The sequence below is a fragment of the Oncorhynchus kisutch genome, linkage group LG29 (genome assembly GCF_002021735.2).
Source record: "Oncorhynchus kisutch isolate 150728-3 linkage group LG29, Okis_V2, whole genome shotgun sequence".
NCBI lineage: Eukaryota > Metazoa > Chordata > Actinopteri > Salmoniformes > Salmonidae > Oncorhynchus > Oncorhynchus kisutch.
In genome coordinates, this window is record NC_034202.2 from 12254736 (window position 1) to 12273275 (window position 18540).

Sequence of the window (18540 nt, forward strand, 5' to 3'; positions counted from 1 at the left end):
CCCCACCCGCTCAAAACTGGGACAGGAAATGGCTGCCATGGAGACAGTGGAAGCGAGTTCCAAAGAATTTTCACAGTGTTTAGAGTAGATCTCCTGGCAAGTTCGGTCTGTGAACAAGTCCGACTGGTGTTTGACTGGTCATTAGAACCCACAGTATGAATAAATGGTGCCAAAGGGAATGACGGATGTTTTAGGGGCTCCTGGCCAATTATGCTGTTTTGTGTATTTTTTTGAGCTGATTTGAACTTTTTTTGTACATCATTTTTCCACCATCATTTCCTATCAGAACAGCTATCACTAACCCCAATTTGGACGAGGACTTCTACTTCAATGCGTCGGAGGCGAAAGACATATCGATTATGGCCCTAATCCCCGACACTCAAAGAGATGACGGCGCTAATAGAGGCTGGCGCGCGGGCACCCTGATGAGACTAAGGCAGTGAAGGAATAAATGGCCTCTTCCCTCTGTTCTATTGACTAGTGTGCAATTGCTAGAGAATAAACTGGACAAGCTCTGTTTGAGACTATCCTATCAACCAGACATCAACAACTGTAATATAATATGCTTCTCGGAGTCATGGCTGAACAAGACATGGATAATGTACATCAAACTGTTTTTTCTATGCATAGGTAGTACAGAACGGCAGAGTCCGGTCAGATGGGGCCGGGTGGGGCGGGGCGGGGCAGGGGGTGGTTTGTGTCTCTTTATTAACAACAGCTGGTGCACAATCTCTAATATTAAGGAAGTCTCAAGGTTCTGCTCACCTGAGTTAGAGTACGTCATGATAAGCTGCCAGTTCAACAGCTTTTTGTTGTTGTTGTTCCCCTCTAATCAGGGATTGATTTAGACCTGGGACACCAGGTGTGTGTAATTAATTATCAGGTAGAATAGAAAACCTGCAGGTTTCGGACCTCGTAGGGAAGAAATAGGCAACCCTGTTCCTGGAGTGCCGCAGGCCCACTAAGAAACGCAGTTAATTAATCATTTTGGTGATTGCCTAAATTCAAAACACCTGGTCTTCCAGGTCAGTTAAATGATAAAAAATGAAGCACCTGCAGAACTCCAGGACCAGAGTTGCCTATCCCTGTCATAGGGTAAGAGTTGAGTACCCCTGCTGTAGACAATACTATTTACCAAGAGAGTTTTCATCTGTATTTTTCATAGCTGTATATTTACCACCAAAAACTGATGCTGACACTAAGACCGCACTCAACGAGCTGTATACGGCCATAAGCAAACAAGAAAATGCTTATCCAGAGGTGACGCTTCTAGTGGCCGGTGACTTTAAGGCAGGACAACTGAAATCCGTTTTACCTCATTTCTACCAGCATGTCTGACACCTTTACCAAAACCTGACACCTCTACCAAAACCTCTAGATCACCTTTACGCCACACACAGAGACGCATACAAAGATCTACCCTTCCGTCCTCTGTTTGGCAAATTGGGACCATAACTCTATCCTACTGATTCCTGCTTACAAGCAAAAACTCAAACAGGAAGTACTAGCAATGCTCTCAATACGGAAGTCATCCATTAATAAGTCCATCGATGACATTGTCCCCACAGTGACCGTATGTACATATCCCAACCGAAAGCGATGGATTACAGGCAACATCCGCACTGAGCTAAAGACTAGAGCTGCTGCTTTCAAGGAGCAGAACACTAAACTGGACGCTGATAAGAAATCCCACTACGCCCTATGAACCATGAAACAGGCAAAGTTTCAATACAGGACTAAGATAGATGCTCGCTCGTCGGATGTGGCACTGAAATGTATTTTTTTCAATACATTTTATCATCTTTAGATATAGTTTTCCACATTTCTAAGGCACCGGCTTGAAATGTAATTTCATGAGTAGTTTTGTTATAATTTTGGGTGTCATGTTGAAAATTGATCTATGACTTTGGATAAGTAGGCCACAAAGCCTGTTAGAACGTATGTATCATTGGCTCAGTGACAGTGCTTTCTGTCAAAACTTTCTGGGTCATTGAGTTCCCTGATGATGACATGGAATTGTGGTTTGTGTCTGTGAATAAAGGTAGGCATTTTACTTTCTACTCGTTCCTGCATTTGAAATGAAACAGCTCAGGTTCGATTCATCATTTCCTCAAGAAAAGTCAAAGCAATTCACATAATTGTTTTCAAAGTGGGTCACTATAGCAACAGCCAGACTGTTGAGATCTAGAAGTCTGATAGCCATTGGAAAGTACTGTCTGTTCTGCCGTGTGTGTATGTTATGTCTTTTGTTAGTTTTACCCTGTGATGATTATTGCACTTTAGCTTATTTTGTTTCTGCTCGTTGTTCGTCTTGTTCATGTCTGTCCAAATTGATGTTGGGAGAGAAGGTTTGTTCTGGAATTCTTATTTTGTTGTTAGTCACCCAGCAGTCAACCCTCGGTCCTCAGAAGGAGATCAGCAGCGAGAGAGACAGAGGAGGCAAGGGGGCCCCAGGGAGCGGTGAGAAATGGAGAGAGAGAGAGAGAGAGTAAGTGAAAGAGAGACAGAAAGAGAGATAAGAGGGACTGAGAGAGTGGTAGACAAAGAGAGAAGCACGGAGAGAAAAGACAGAGCGAGAATCGAGAGGTAGAGGGAAGGGGGAGAGAGCATGGAGGAATAATAGTGAGGAGAGAAAGAAAAGAAAAGACGAGGGAATGACAAGTAAGGCCAGACGTCCTAAGAGGGAGCTACAGAAGGTGACGGCAGAAAGAGAGAGAGAAAGAGAGAGGGAGAGAGAGAGAGAGAAAGAGAGAATGCCTTCGTCTCTCAAGAGTGCCATTTCTTTGCAGCCAGTCTCACTGTAAACTGAGAGGTAAAGACTGAGCAGCAAGGCTGAGTCAGATTTTCCATCTTAGTCTGCTACTGAGGAAGGGAAGGAGGGGAGCAGAGGGGGAGGGGGGGGGGGTCCCGGCAGACACTGATTTATCTCTCTCTGGTCTGAGACTCTGAGCCACTCTGCGCTTGCTGTGGAGACGATGAAGTAAACCATCTGGTATTCCCTCTGCTAAAGCAATAAGGTCAGGGCTAAAGCCCCAGCAGAGTAGACCGAGAAGCACAGGCAAGCGCTCGCACGCATGCACGCACACGCACACACACACGCACGCAGACGCGCACACACACACACACACGCACACACACACGCACGCAGACGCACACACACACACACGCACACGCACGTGGTGAATTGAGCACACACATGCAGGCAGATGGGCACACACGCTCAAACACACTCCTCTAGCTGGAGCTACTCCTGGCTTAGTGTCATTGTGTCTACCTGTGTGCATTTTGAAGTGAACAAACAGCTGTTTTATGCACTGTATCTACAGACACAAATATTTATCATTGTGGTGTCCTGATATTTGTGTTAATACGTTTATGTTGTAATTAAGTATGGGTGCTACAGGAATATTTTGATTTGTTTACGTTTAAGCAAGGCTGTGTTTATACAGATTGTTGCTGTCTACTGTTGTAAACTAACTGTTCGGCTTGGTTGGTCATTTTAAAGATACACTCAACTCAGTTCATGTCGAGTGTGCGAGTGTGTGTGAAGAGTGTGAACAAGAGTGTGAACAAGAGTGTGTTTTTGTGTGTGTGTGTGTGTGTGTGTGTGTGTGTGTGTGTGTGTGTGTGTGTGTGTGTGTGTGTGTGTGTGTGCGTGCGTGCGTGTGACCGGAGAATCTTTGTCTGCATTCCCTTCGTTCTTTATCTTGTCTGGTGTTTCCTGTTATTCAAAGTGTGATTGGGAGCTAGCTGGAGTTATTCCCTATAGGAATAAGTTGCCCCGTGACCATATTAATTCAGCCACTTACTTAGACCCCGTAATGGGTCTGCGACCAAACGACCACCCCTCATCACTGTCAAACGCTCCCTGAAACACTTCTGCGAGCAGGCCTTTCTAATCGACCTGGCCGGGGTATCCTGGAATGACATTGACCTCATCCCGTCAGTAGATGATGCCTTCCTCACCATCTTAAATAAGCATGCCCCTCTCAAAAAATGTAGAACTAGGAATAGATATAGTCCTTGGTTCACGCCAGACCTGTCTGCCCTTGACCAGCACAAAAACATCCTGTGGCGTTCTGCATTAGCATCGAATAGCCCCCGTGATATGCAACTTTTCAGGGAAGTTAGGAACAAATATACACAGGCAGTTAGAAAAGCTAAGGCAAGCTTTTTCAAACAGAAATTTGCATCCTGTAGTACTAACTCCAAAAAGTTCTGGGACACTGTAAAGTCCATGGAGAATAAGAGCACCTCCTCCCAGCTGCCCACTGCTCTGAGGCTAGGAAACATTGTCACCACCGATAAATCCGCTATAATTGAGAATTTCAATAAGCATTTCTATACGGCTGGCCATGCTTTCCACATCGCTACCCCTACCCCGGTTAACAGCCCGGCACCCTCCACAGCAACCCGCCAAAGCCCCCACCATTTCTCCTTTACCCAAATCCAGATAGCCGATGTTCTGAAAGAGCTGCAAAATCTGGACACCTACAAATCAGCCGGGCTAGACAATCTGGACCCTCTCTTTCTAAAATTATCTGCCGAAATGGTTGCAACCCCTATTACTAGCCTGTTCAACCTCTCTTTCGTATCGTCTGAGATTCCCAAAGATTGAAAAGCTGCCGCGGTCATCCCCCTCTTCAAAGGAGGTGACACTCTAGACCCAAACTGCTACAGACCTATATCTATCCTACCCTGTCTTTCTAAGGTCTTTGAAAGCCAAGTTAACAAACAGATTACTGACCATTTCGAATCCCACCATACCTTCTCCGCTATGCAATCTGGTTTCAGAGCTGGTCATGGGTGCACCTCAGTCACGCTCAAGGTTCTAAACGACATCATAACCGCCATCGATAAGATACATTACTGTGCCGCCGTATTCATCGACCTGGCCAAGGCTTTCGACTCTGTCAATCACAACATTCTTATTGGCAGACTCACCAGCCTTGGTTTCTCAAATGATTGCCTCGCCTGGTTTACCAACTACTTCTCTGATAGAGTTCAGTGTGTCAAATCGGAGGGCCTGTTGTCTGGACCTCTGACAGTCTCTATGGGTGTGCCACAGGGTTCAATTCTCGGGCCGACTCTCTTTTCTGTATACATCAATGATGTTGCTCTTGCTGCTGGTGATTATCTGATCCACCTCTACGCAGACGACACCATTCTGTATACTTCTGGCCCCTCCTTGGACACTGTGTCAACTAACCTCCAGACGAGCTTCAATGCCATACAACTCTCCTTCCGTGGCCTCCAACTGCTCTTAAACGCAAGTAAAACTAAATGCATGCTTTTCAATCGATCGCTGCCCGCACCTGCTCGCCCGTCCAGCATCACTACTCTGGACGGCTCTGACTTAGAATATGTGGACAACTACAAATACCTAGGTGTCTGGTTAGACTGTAAACTCTCCTTCCAGACTCACATTAAGCATCTCCAATCCAAAATTAAATCTAGAATCGGCTTCCTATATCGCAACAAAGCATCCTTCACTCATGCTGCTAAACATACCCTCGTAAAACTGACCATCCTACCGATCCTCGACTTCGGTGATGTCATCTATAAAATAGCCTCCAACACTCTACTCAACAAACTGGATGCAGTCTATCACAGTGCCATCCGTTTTGTCACCAAAGCCCCATACACTACCCACCATTGCGACCTGTACGCTCTCGTTGGTTGGCCCTCGCTTCATACTTGTCGCCAAACCCACTGGCTACAGGTTATCTACAAGTCTCTGCTAGGTAAAGCCACGCCTTATCTCAGCTCACTGGTCAACATAGCAGCACCCACTCGTAGCACGCGCTCCAGCAGGTATATCTCACTAGTCACCCCCAAAGCCAATTCCACCTTTGGTCGTCTTTCCTTCCAGTTCTCTGCTGCCCATGACTGGAACGAATTGCAAAAATCTCTGAAGCTGGAGACTCACATCTCCCTCACTAGCTTTAAGTACCAGCTGTCAGAACAGTTTACAGATCACTGCACCTGTACTTAGCCTATCTGTAAACAGCCCATCTATCTACCTACCTCATCCCCATACTGGTATTTATTTATTTATTTATTTTGCTCCTTTGCACCCCAGTATCTCTACCTGCACATTAATCTTCTGCCGATCTACCATTCCAGTGTTTAATTGCTATATTGTAATTACTTCGCCACCATGGCCTATTTATTTCCTTAACCTACCTCATTTGCACTCACTGTATATAGACTTTTTGTTTTCTTTTGTTCTACTGTATTATTGACTGTATGTTTTGTTTATTCCATGTGTAACTCTGTGTTGTTGTATGTGTCGAATTGCTACGCTTTATCTTGGACAGGTCACAGTTGCAAATGAGAACTTGTTCTCAACTAGCCTACATGGTTAAATAAAGGTGTTCTCAACTAGCCTACATGGTTAAATAAAGGTGAAATTCTGGTCAATGTAATGAATAGTCTGTTTTCACAGACGATTACTGAAATGTGTTAGTCACACATGATATCTCAATTGGCCCAAGGGGGGTGGGAAGCTCCATCATTCGTGGGGGATGACATGTTTACCGTTGCCTTGTTTATGTTATGCGTGTTTCTGTTTCATGTTAAAATTGTTTTGGTGAGCGTGTGCGATGAGCGTGTGCGATGAGCGTGTGGGTGTGTGTGTGTGTGTGTGAGCGAGAGAGAGAGAGAGAGAGAGAGAGACAGAAACATTGAATTGAAACAAGGAAACAGAGACAGAAAGCGAGGGAGAGGGTAGCTAACACAACAGGGATCGGTTCAGAGGTACGCAAATGGTCAGTCAAATTAGGCAGACTGCTGTAATGCACAATGGGTTCAATGTAGCTGACGTTAGTGTGTGTGAGCAGGGGTGAGAGAGTGTGAGCCTGTCATTGGGTCTATGTGGTGGGCCGTAATGGGTGTAATGTAGCTGAGATTAGTGTGTGTGTGCACATGCGCGCACGTGTGTGTGTGAGTGTAAGCTTGAGTGTATGCGGGCGTATGTGCGTGCGTGTGTGTCCTGTCAGTGTGTCTATGTAGACGGCTGGAATGGGTGTTATGTAGTGGATGTAATGACCGCAGGCTAATCTTAGGCGCGAGTCATATGATTACCAAAACCAACACCCTCAGGTCACTGCTGATCACTACCTGTCAGTCGGGAGGGCAGCTGAGTGTTTTTTTTATGCTTGTGTGTGTGTGTTTGCGCACGTGTGTGTTTTTGCATGTTTGTACGTGTGTGTCTGTGTTTTGAGGGTTAATTAAACACGAGTCAAAATATCCTGATGTACTATGTGTCAAATCGGTCCTTTTCCCTTATAAGGCTCAGTGTCTAGATCTACATGTCTAGATCTACACTACTGGCATCCGTCCCAGTTGGGTAACAGTTTGATAAGAGTTGGATAGGAGTTGATATCAAAATAGCCCCCACCCATCCGCCCGCCCGCCCGCCGTCCTTCCCCAACTAGGATGCTGCACTGTAGGAGGGGGAAGTTCAGCTTCCCACTCTGCCCTGGTTGTTTTCGCTGCCCTGGTTTCTAGGCGACGGGCAGACAGACGGACAGACAGGCGGGTGGACGGAGGGTCAGACACAGAGACAGACTCCACGCTGCTGCTAATTGCTCTTTGTCCTCAGTGCGAGGTCAAGCATGTGCCTCACTGCCTGCAGCCTGGTTCAACCAGCCTGCAGGAGAAGGGAGGGGAGAAAGTGGCTTCGTCCTATGTGGTACCCTATTCCCTATTTAGTGCACTACTTTTGAGCAGGGCTCATAGGGCCATCTGGTCAAAAGTAGTGCACTATTTAGGGAACAGGGTGCCGTTTGGGACGTTACCCGTGCAAGAAAGAAGAATGTTAATCCTGATTCCCGCTCTGTAGAGAACTCACCCTGATTTACTGGACCTGTTGCCTGCTGCCTGGCCTGCTCCCCCAGCAGAGAATGAGACGGTCCACATTGAATGGACTAGAGTCACTCTGAATGGACTTTGGTGTGTGTGTGGTGGGGGGGGGTCGTTGTTTGTGTGTGTTTGTGTGGAGATGTAGTGAAACGAGGAGCGCCCAGCAGAAATCAGAGAAAGAAAGAAACAGAGAAATAAAGAGATCAAGGAAGGGAGGCCAAGAGAAGGAGGGAGAGAGCGAGGGAGCCGAGAAGGGTTGTCAACCACACCAAGCCCTCTTCGCTCTTCTCAGTGTGAAGAAATGTGATGTTTTATTTCTCTCATGTTAATTCATTTTCACTTGCAGTTATTTGATGAGTTAATTATCCCTTGCAGTGCTGCTAGGGTACCTCCCTAAGCCAGCCCATGTCTGGCAAAACAGATCTATCAAAATGTCCAACAAAAATGGTCTCTTCACACACGCTACTTATACAGTACCATGAAGGGTTTCTTTGAAGTGACTAATAAGAGAGTGTGAGTAGATGGAACAGACAGCACCCAGCAATGAGTTCAATATCAGCCTTTGGGAGCTGAAGACACAGTAAAAGGACAGGGGGAGAGGAGGAGAGGAGGAGAGAGGAAGAGGGAAGAAAGGGGGAGAAAGGGGAAGAGAGGAGAAAGGGAGAGAGGGTAGTTGCCTCAGTCACATCCCTCTGATATCGTACTGCCTCTTCAACAGATGGTGCTGTACCATAAGGGTCTGATCAGGAGTCTCGGCAGTTTTCTACTTAGCTTACTGAACCTATGTAGTAGTGCTGAGCGATTCACTGAAATGTCGGTTATTTTTCGTTTTTTAAACAACTAATTGACCAACTTAGGTTCAATTATTTGAATTCCATTCAAGTCGTTTTTTCTCTCTCCTGTAAGCTCAATGCGCACATTGCAGTTTCTGTAGAGGTAAATCAAATCAAGCCTGAACTGTGTGATGTCGTAGGGAGTTGTAGTTTCCAACACGCCAATATTCTACATAGTTTAGCGCAGAAAACGTGTTAATTAACTACAACATTTGACCCGGCCGGCCTGTGTGTTTCTTTTACACCTGCTATGTTAGGTTAGTGTAGGGCAGACACGGAGAGAGAGAGGAGACAGAGGAATGCGTCATTTGAGCGCTATAGAGAGCAGTTGCTTCATAGGTATCTCTACCAGAAAATACATGCTCTAAGTCACGAGTCAAACTCATTCCACGGAGGGCCGAGTGTCTGTGGGTTTTCGCTCCACCCTTGTACTTGATTGATGAATTAAGGTCACTAGTAAGGAACTCCCCTCACCTAGTTGTCTAGGTCTTAATTGAAAGGAAAAAACTAAAACCTGCAGACACTGAGCTCTCCTTGGAATGAGTTAGACACCTCTGAAGTGATTGATAGTTTGTTATTTAGCAGTCATAAAGTATACCTTATTCACTCTGAAGAACTACTAAAATAGTGATTGTGTCAGACAGCGTAGGCAGCAGCTCTATGGAGATGAGATGATGACTTGAAATGAAATAATAAAGTCGTCAAATTAAACAAATGTTTTACACAACAACTGAAATAGTTCATTAAAGTAAAGTAATGTGAATAAATTATTGTTAATAAGTGAGTAATTGGGCAATCACTACCACCGTGGGACTTTCATTCATTGTTTTATTCTGTGTCGTTACAGCATTCAACCCACATAATGCACAGCGCATTTAATGTACAAATAAATAAATAAATGAAATCGGAATCAAACCAACCTCCAAAAGCAATAAGCGCTCAGCGCTACCATGTGAAACAGTCAGGCTCTTGTTTTGATCTGTGATGACCGTGAGGAAAGGGCAGTTGAATTGGACAATGACTGTAAGGCTACAGGTGTGTGTCACCTGGACCCTTACAGTCATAGTGTGTCAGTTAGCTCTTTTCCCTGCTGTGTTCCAGACTGCCCTACTCTGTGGTGTTTCTTTGTGGCAACTGTAGCCATGACCCAGTGGTCGGTTTGATGGTTGCAAAGCCATTCTGCATCCAACTTTCTGTGGTTGTGATGGTGGTGACAGAGCATTATTACATTCTCAATTCACCTCATTTGTTTAAGAGCATATTGAATAATGACAGCTCTATCGAGTTTTTTGGTCGCAGAGTAAGACATCCCTGGACCCTGCCCGGCCCCAGTCAATTTCACACACAAACAGCACCTCTCTCTCTCTCCTCTCTGGGAGGTGTGGGCTGCGGTCAGCCTGTGTTTACCAAGGGAAACGCACTGGCCCTAGCTTCAGTTGGGGGTCCATCGTGTTGCTCCCTCGTGCGAGCCGTCACGCTAAGTAGACAAACACTTCAGCTTAATGAGGTGTGATTGACAGCCATACCTGTGTGTTGGGTGTAGTTTACTGCTACCTCAGGAGGGTCGGAGGAAGGTAAGGCAAGCGTGACCAGAGTTTGGGTGTGTGTGTGGTTGCCGAACTTGAGTTTTTTCCATTACATGTTTCACCATACCAGCTGTTTTAGCAGACAGTGCTTGTGTCAGTGGAACTAACATTTCCTTCTACTGAAAAAAACATGTTTCTGTATGTAGGGTTTTTACTCTCTGGACAGAAGGAGAAGTTAAGTCACCCACCTTTCCCTCCTGTCCAGTAAGCAGCTAATTGCCCCTCTCCCCCTCCCAGTAGTGGTAGGAGGGTAGGACACCCCATCCCCACCCCATCCTGCCTTACCACAATGTAATGATGAGAATACCTCTATCACAGGGACTCATCGGGGCATCAGAGCAAGGCAGAAAATAACCATCAGGAAGGAGAGGAAATTAAGAAAAGACGAGGGGGCGGCAGGGTAGCCTAGTGGTTAGAGCGTTGGACTAGTAACCGGAAGGTTGTCAGTTCAAACCCCCGAGCTGACAAGGTACAAATCTGTCGTTCTGCCCCTGAACAGGCAGTTAACCCACTGTTCCCAGGCCGTCATTGAAAATAAGAATTTGTTCTTAACTGACTTGCCTGGTTAAATAAAGGTAAAATAAAATAAAAAATTGTGAAAGGAGTAGACGGCTGGATAGAGGGAGAGGAAAAGGGGAGATTACGGGTGGAGGGGAAAGAGAGAGGGTATCCTGATAACCATGGCTTCCTCCCCAAAAGCTGCTGATTTGTATCGGATTAGTTTGTGTCAGAGAGGATTAGCAAAACCAACAGGCCTCCGCAGGGGTCATGACATGGTTAGCGTCGGCTGGCTGATCACAACCAAACTTCCTCCTCCCCTTCCTCCTCATTTTCATCTCCAAGCACTGCTCGATGACTTACGCAACAATGTCTTCTTTTACGTCATGACTATAGTTCACATGATATGCCACAGCTATGTTGGGTAGCCTAAATCTGAAATGATACCCTGTCGTCAATTAGGGCTGCGACCATACCAGTATCGCAATATTTTTTTCCTATGGCAAATATTTGAACACGAAGCAGACCAAACTGTCCTTTAAAAATCTGCTGTAAGTAAAATATTGTGTGCTACAGCTTGGAGAATAAATTTATGGGACTCTGGATGACACTATATTGATGTTGGTTTCCAACATAAGATCTGTTTTCCCGAACAAGTTTTCCGTTTTCTTTCCTTGCCGTGATACACCGGGTTAGCTGACAACCTTATGAAAACGATGCGCATGCTTCAGTGGGGCGGAAGTCTCTGTGTTGTTGTGATACTGGATGGCCAGATAGCTAGCAACTATGACAATGAGCTGCCGTGTGGGGAATCGTAGGTGGCTCGTTTCAGCTAGTTCTTTATAGCATGTCTTGTTTTGAGTTGTTGTGACTGATGTTACGTCTATGGTAATATGGCTACAATTCACTAGCTAGGTAACCAACAACTGTAGCAATGCATTTGGAAAAAAGTGCTCATTCCGCAAGTGTATTTATATTTTGACTAAATATGTTTGACATGTTGTCAACAATCTAAGCCAACCCAGTCTGTTTTGCCCCATAGTTGCCCCATAGTCTATACTAACGAGTATCGTGATAAAATATATCACTAGCCACTTTAAACAATGCTACTTAATATAATGTTTACATACCCTACATTATTTATCTCATATGTATACGTATATACTGTACTCTATATCATCTACTGCATCTTTATGTAATACATGTATCACTAGCCACTTTAAACTATGCCACTTTGTTTACATACTCATCTCATATGTATATACTGTACTCGATACCATCTGCTGCATCTTGCCTATGCCGCTCTGTACCATCACTCATTCATATATCTTTATGTACATATTCTTTATCCCTTTACACTTATGTGTATAAGGTAGTAGTTTTGGAATTGTTAGCTAGAAAAATCCATGACTCTGTTGATGGGGGTCGTCTAATTTCGGAAAGGAAGATGGCCTCAGATAGAGCCATGACTGGACTATTTTACAGGCACATCTAGCATCAACCTAGCGTCTAGTTCTGACTAGACTAGAAGCACAAGAATTTCGCTACACTCGCATTAACATCTGCTAACCATGTGTATGTGACAAATACAATTTGATTTGATTTGATACTGGCATCATCCCCGCCCCATTTTCTATATAGCCTACATTATTTTTGATCAGAGCCCTATGTGACTCGTGGTGCCCTATACTGTAGGGAATAGGGTGTCATTTCAGACATTATTTAATCACTTAGACTTATATGCTACGGTACCATAGTGCTACTACTGAGGTAGTCCGATGGCTAGTTGGTCTCTCCATTGGAGCCAGTCACACTTTTTCTCTAAAGTAATTGCAGTCATCAGCTAATTGCTGCTGTCAGTGTGAAATGTTGTGGCTGTTTGCTAAGTATAGAGCTGTTAGCTAACTGCAGCTGTTAGCTAATTCCCCAATTGCTAATGGAAGCTTGTACTAGCTGTTTGCTCATTGTAGTTATTTACTCTGTAGAGTAGACACACTCCTGCCTTTAAAATTGAGTGAAAGGAGAGCCAACCCTCCACAATATTTTCAACCTCGACCCTGCCTAGCTAAGCCTAACAGACAGACACATGCTTCTAAGTTCAGGAGGGGTAGATATAACCATGTTAAATGGCTATGGCTTCTGGAACTGCAGAGTGGAGTTGGACGGGACCTTTAACAAGTATATCGGTTATTTATTGATTTGGTATCTTGTAGGGCTGGGATGATAACCAGTATCGCGATACTCGTTAGTTACGTGGCAAGGAAACCAAACGCAAAGCGAATTTACCTCCTTTAAGGGAAACAGCCCTAATGTCAGAAACAAACATCATTATGTTGTCATCCAGAGTAACATTTATTTATTGTCCAAGCTGTAGAACATCATATTTTTTTACAAACAGCAGGTTTTTAAAGGACCAAAGAGTTTGGCCTGATTTGTTTTCTCTGTATTGTCCCAGATAGTATCTTGTAATTGGCGCCTATCGACAACCCTAATAAGATGTAGTGCCGATGCTGGGCTAGAGGAACCTATAGCTATCCTTGCTCAGTTGTGGTAACAGTGTGGGGGGGGGGAGTGGTTTTGAGCGTCAGCAAGTCAACTAAAGTTGAACTCTTTGACTACCATATTCACATGACGCCTAGCAGCAGGAAGTGTGTTGGATTATGTCCTTATATGGATGTGGGGAGCCCTGGATCGGCAGTGGGGTCAGTCTGGATGAATGGTGGCTGTCTGAGGACTTAACAGAGACAGGGAGGAGAGGGGAATGGAGGATATGGCTAGAAGACAAACGACAGACTAAGACACCCGACATTCACCAGACACTAGTTACTGTAAAACACGCTGGCATAACGTTGGCTAGAAGAAAGTATAGCCAGTCACACTGAGTGTGACTCAGTGGATTTGAATGTATTCTGCTACGTACCTCCTACTACAAGGTCCAATTGATTTGATTGAGCTAGCTTATACAGAAGTTCCTACCTCAAGGTTACCCTATACCTAACACAAGGTCCTAAGTGATTTTTGGGTGTTTAACTAAAGCCTGTTGTTACTATGAGAGCTCAGTGGGTTTGGGTGTTTTCAGATGGTAATTGTTCACATCAAGTTAGACTTGAGGGTTATAGACAGACGCCACTGTGTTCAGCCACTGTGTAATCAGGAGAGAGAGGGATGCCCTGAAGATATTGAATTAGGTGGGGTTTCATGATGATGAACGGAGGAGTGTGTGAGTGGTCAGATTGACATATTTTGCTATGTTTCAGACAACTTTCTACTCTATGTTTCACGTTTTTTTCACTTATAGAAAGAGACTATGCATTGGTGTGTGCCCGCACATGTGTAAACTATGGGAGTGAGTGCATGTGTGTCTATGTGTGTGACAGTTCTGTCTTGATGTGATGCCCAGTGGCCCTAGCAATCTCTCAGTGTTCTTCTGTGGTGGCTGTCGTGAGGTTTCATCCCACTCCACCTCCGCCCATATCGGGCCTCCTCCCATGGGCCTTGTGGCTGTGGGTTTCCCGGGAGACCGACGGGCTCTGGGCTGTTGGCAGGTTGAAGATAAACAGTGTGGTGGTATGGGATTGACAGGGAGCAGTATGAGAATGGCAGGCAGCATTCCCAAATTGCCCTAGAGAAAAGGTAGAGCAGGTTCATGCGTTCACAGGGTATTCTATTCTTGTAGATACAGTATGTCCTCTGGAGACTCATGTGGATAGGATTTCAGAGGTATTGTCTCTCAAAATAGTTTTGTTTTACAATTTTTTTTGACTAGTGTTGATGTAAGTTTATGTTTCACTTCATTTTGACAGGGGGGAACTATCAGACTGTAGTAGAGGTCTTTTAGACGAGCTATCACATTTCAGTCAGTCAGAAATGCCAGTGATAGTCATTCTCTATCTGGCCTGGGTAATTCCAGTCCTCGGGGAGCCTGATTGGTGTCACACCTTTCCCCCATCCCTACCAAACACACCTGATTTAAACTAATTACATTTTTAACTGTAGATCATGATTAGTTGATTATTGGAGCCAGGTGTGTTAGCTGGGGCTGAGGCAAAAGTGTGACACTAATCAGCCCCCCCCCAGATGATAGAGGAAACAAGGGAAGGGTTTGGATAATGAGGGAGAGAGGAGAACTTAAGAAAATTAACAACAATGACAAATGGTTTGATGAATAATGAAAAAAACCTAAGAAAGAAATTGAGAAACCTATCCAACCCAAAACATAGAGACCCAGAAAACCTAAGCCTTCACTATGGTGAATCACTAAAACAATACAGAAATACACTACAGAAAAAGAAGAATGTAATTGAAGAATCCATAGAATATAACCACTTGGAAAACTCTAAACAAACAACAACACAAAGACATATCTATCCAAAATGGAGATGTATGGATAAACCACTTATCCAATCTTTTTGGCTCTATAACAAAGAACAAATAGAAAAAAACATATACACGATGAAATACATATATTTGAATCAACTATTAAAGACTACCAGAACCCACTGTATTTTCCAATTACATTGAATGAACTACAGGACAAAATACAAACCCTCCAACCCAAAAAGGTCTGTGGGGTTGATGGTATCCTAAATGAAATATACAGACCACACATTCCAATTGTATATACTTAAACTCTTTAACATCATCCTCAGCTCTGGCATCTTCCCTAATATTTGGAACCAAGGACTGATCACCCCAATCCACAAAAGTGGAGACAAATTTGACCCCAATAACTACCGGGGGATATGGGTCAACAGCAACCTTGGGAAAATCCTCTGCGTTATCATTAACAGCAGACTCGTACGTTTCCTCAGCGAAAACAATGCACTGAGCAAATGTCAAATTGGCTTTTTACCACATGACAGACCACATATTTACCCTGCACACCCTAATTGACAAACAAACAAACCATAACAAAGGAAAAGTCTTCACATGCTTTGTTGAGTTCAAAAAAGCTTTCGACTCAATTTGGCATGAGGGTCTGCTATACAAATTGATGGAAACTGGTGTTGGGGGAAAAAGATATCACATAAATTGGCAAGAAAGACACACATTTCTTTCCACAGGGCCGGGGTGTGAGACAGGGATGCAGCTTAAGCCCCACCCTCTTCAACATATATATCAACACCCAGCCTCACCCTTATAGAATTTGAAGCCAAATGTCTACTGTTTGCTGATGATCTGGTGCTTCTGTCCCCAGACAAAGAGGGCCTACAGCAGCACCTAGATCTTCTGCACAGATTCTGTCAGACCTGGGCCCTGACAGTAAATGTCAGTAAGACAAAAATAATGGTGTTACAAAAAAGGTCCAGTTGCCAGGACCACAAATATAAATTCCACAGGTAACTTCCACAAAGCTATGGACGATCTGAGAGACAAGGCAAGAAGGGCCTTCTGTGCCATCAAAAGGAACATAAAATTCAACATACGAATTAGGATCTGGTAAAAAAAAAAATATTGAATCAGTTATAGAACCCTTGCATTTATGGTTGCATTTATGGTCTTCACCAACCAAGAATTCACAAAATGGGACAAACACCAAATTGCATGCAGAATTCTACAAATATATTTACAAAGAAACCTGAGCAAACTAGATTGCTATTTGGCCCTAAACAGAGAGTACACAGTGGCAGAATACCTGACCACTGTGACTGACCCAAAATTAAGGACATTTTTGACTATGTACAGACTCAGTGAGCATAGCCTTGCTATTGAGAAAGGCCGCGGAAGTCAGACCTGGCTCTCAAGAGAAGACAGACTATGTGCACACTGCCCACCAAATGAGGTGGAAACTGAGCTACCCTTCCTAACCTCCTGCCAAATGTATGACCATATTAGAGACACATATTTCCCTCAGATTACACAGACTCACAAAGAATTCGAAAACAAAATCCAATTTTGATAAACTCCCATATGTATTGGGTGAAATACCACAGTGTGCAATCACAGCAGCAAGTTTTGTGACCTTTTGCCGCAAGAAAAGGGCAACCAGTGAAGAACAAACACCGTTATTTATGTTTATTTATTTTCCCTTTTGTAATTTAACAATTTGCACATGATTACAACACTGTATATAGACATAATTCAACAATTGAAATGTATGTACTGTTTATTTCACGTTTGTTTATTATCTATTTCACTTGCTTTGGCAATGTAACCATATGTTTCCCATGCCAATAAAGCCCCTTGAATTTAAATTGAATTGAGAGACGGCAGGAGAGAAAGAGAGAGCGAGAGAGAGTTGGATAGGGAGAGAGTTGGATAGGGTATCACCACATAGTTCGCATTCTTTCATCTGACTCCATTCCCACTTATTTTACTCTTCGTGATCAGCACACACCCATATGAAAGAGCTCTCTCTCTCTCTCTCTCTCTCTCTCTCTCTCCTTCTGTGTTTATACCGTATGTATCAGTCTGCGTTTTGATCTACCGTGAGTGTCGTTGGGTGTGTTTACATGTATGCGTGTGGGATGATTGTTCGTGCTGCGTGTGATATGGGTCAGATTCCTGTCCAGATTCAGATATTGTAAGAGCTCACATTTTCAAAGCTTTCTGGAGCTAGCTGACAGTGATGCAATGATATCATCGGCGGTAGAGGATGTGGAAGTTATGAAGGAAATGATTCCCCCTACAGCTGTGGAGGGTGACGGTGATCGATGGTCATGTGTATCTGTAGTCTGTTTGAATCTGGAATTTTGTTAAGAGCTGGAGTAGTTTATTTTGATTGATCTGTACTGCATGTGAGAGCCCTGTGTAATGACCTCCAGCTGGAGTCTGTTGTGGAGCTCCCTCCCTCCATTCTTTCCATCCTCTCTCAGATGGTCGGGGCTATTGAAAACTCCGCTCTGAACAGACTGATTAAGTGTCTGTGGTCCTGTCTGACCGGACACCCGATCCTCCCTGTTTTTACCTGTGTGTGTGTGTGTGCGTGAATATTTGAAGAGAGCTTTTCTCAGCCTTGCTGGAGTGGGTTCATCAGAACACAATAATGCAAACACAGCGCCAGAGAATGCGTGCTTTTGTCTTTGTTTTGGTTCTTAAAACCTTGCAATGAAGGGTTCCTTCTATTGTTTTACTACCTTCAAATCACCTCCATTTTGTATTGACCACCCTGCACCCCTCACTTAGACCCGATGTGGTCCCTTTATGGGCCCATCCCTTCTCCTGTCTCCAGACCTTCAGTGTGACTCTGCTCTGAGTAGTACTGGGCCTATGTTCCATGCTCTGGGCAGCAGCCTTGAGGCAGAGACCATTGCAGCTTCAGTACGCTGTAAACTAAATATTTGTTCATTTCATTCTACCAAAATATTTAAGGAAGTATTTGAAGTGATTTCATTTACTAAACATTTGATCCGATTTCTCTGTACTTAATCATTTTAAGTTCTTGCAACAACTTGCCATGTGGCTTCGTTTTTAAATGATTGTGGGTAATTCAACCATTTCTTACTTTATGATTATTTTACATAACGTTTGTATGCATGTTTGAAGAAAGAAAAGTCGATTTCTATATTCGTATTAAGCAGCTTGTTGTAACCAAGAGGTTTAATGGCTCATGACAAAAGGCTATCGAACTCGTCAAGCACATTGATGTTCAATGATGAGACGACCCCTTCCCACCGCCACTATTCTTAATGACAGAGGCAAATGCAACACCCTGTAGCGCTTGCTGTTTGACCCCGTTACTGCTGGTGGACTGGGCACTGTGCTCAACAAAGTGGGTTCAAATTGGGAATGGTCAAATACATTGCACAATGTTTAAC

At 44.1% G+C, this 18540-nt stretch overlaps 1 protein-coding gene across 2 annotated transcripts in view; it reads left to right on the forward strand.

Annotated features, from left to right (window-relative positions):
* The window catches only part of LOC109873567 (collagen alpha-1(XI) chain), a 127866-nt gene that overhangs the window by 17394 nt on the left and 91932 nt on the right, over positions 1-18540 (forward strand). The window lies entirely within an intron of this gene.